This window comes from Phocoena sinus, chromosome 2 (assembly GCF_008692025.1).
Source record: "Phocoena sinus isolate mPhoSin1 chromosome 2, mPhoSin1.pri, whole genome shotgun sequence".
Classification (NCBI taxonomy): Eukaryota; Metazoa; Chordata; class Mammalia; order Artiodactyla; family Phocoenidae; genus Phocoena; species Phocoena sinus.
Genome location: NC_045764.1, coordinates 103,860,580 through 103,862,257, shown reverse-complemented (window position 1 = coordinate 103,862,257; position 1,678 = coordinate 103,860,580).

Sequence of the window (1,678 nt, the reverse complement as noted above, 5' to 3'; positions counted from 1 at the left end):
CCACTCTCCCCGCCATGTGTTCACCAACCTGGAAGCTCTCCAAACTCATCCTTTGGGGGATTTATGGAGGCTTCATTACATAGGCATGATTGATTAACTCATTGCCATTGGTGACTGATTCAACCACCAATCCCTCTCTCCTCCTCAGAGTTTGGGTATGGAGGGGGTACTGAAACTTCCAAGCCTCTAATCACAGGGTTGGTTCCTCTGGCCACCAGCCCCCATCCCTATGTTACCTAAGGGCTTTCCAAAAGACACTTCATTAATGTAGCAAAAGACCTCTTTTCCTCTCTCAACACTGGAAATTCCAAGTGTTTTAGGAGCTCTGTGCCAAGAACGGGGTCAAAGACCACCTATCTATTTCTAGTTATAAATCACAGTATCACAGATTCCTTTCCAAGTGGAACATTTGCTCCATAACTCTTCTCTGCTCAAACCCTGGGGTTTGCTTTGTGACTTTTCTAAGCTGAGTGCAGCCCAGTTAATTTGCCCATAGTTGTACCCTTTCCCTCTCTGGGGAGGGTTTGGTTTTCAGCAGCTGGGAGAAGAGATAATGGTTCCCCTGATAAGGAGGAGCAACCTTGGGCCAGTGGGAAGGACTTGCACTGCCACGGTAATAAAGGTTCTTATTTTATGTTTGTTTTTCACATTCAGACCAAAAAAAAAGTGAGGCCTTTTAATTTCTTCATCTACAAAATTTGACAATAGGTCTGACCTCACAGACTTGTGATGACCTTCTCTTTTTTGTTTTTGAATTTTATTTTATTTATTTTTTATACAGCAGGTTCTTATTAGTTATCCATTTTATACATATTAGTGTATATATGTCAATCCCAATCTCCCAGTTCACCACACCACCACCACCCCCGCCACTTCCCCCCTTGGTGTCCATGCGTTTGTTCTCTACATCTGTGTCTTAATTTCTGCTCTGCAAACCGGTTCATCTGTACCATTTTTCTAGATTCCACATATATGCGTTAATATAAGATATTTGTTTTTCTCTTTCTTACTTCGCTCTGTATGACAGTCTCTAGATCCATCCACGTCTCTACAAATGACCCAATTTCGTTTCTATTTGTGGCTGAGTAATATTCCATTGTATATATGTATCACATCTTCTTTATCCATTCATCTGTCGATGGGCGTTTAGGTTGCTTCCATGACCTGGCTATTGTAAATAGTGCTGCAATGAACATTGGGGTGCATGTGTCTTTTTGATTTATGGTTTGCTCTAGGTATATGCCCAGTAGTGGGATTGCTGGGTCATATGGTAATTCTATTTTTAGTTTTTTAAGGAACCTCCATACTGTTCTCCATAGTGGCTGTATCAATTTACATTCCCACCAACAGTGCAAGAGGGTTCCCTTTTCTCCACACCCTCACCAGCATTTGTTGTTTGCAGATTTTCTGATGATGCCCATTCTAACGGGTGTGAGGTGATACCTCATTGTAGTTTTGATTTGCATTTCTCTAATAATTAGTGACGTTGAGCAGCTTTTCATGTGCTTTTTGGCCATCTGTATGTCTTCTTTGGAGAAATGTCAATTTAGGTCTTCTGCCTATTTTTTGATTGGGTTGATTGTTTTTCTAATATTGAGCTGCATGAGCTGTTTATATATTTTGGAGATTAATCCTTTGTCCATTGATTCGTTTGCAAGTATTTTCTCCCATTCTGAGG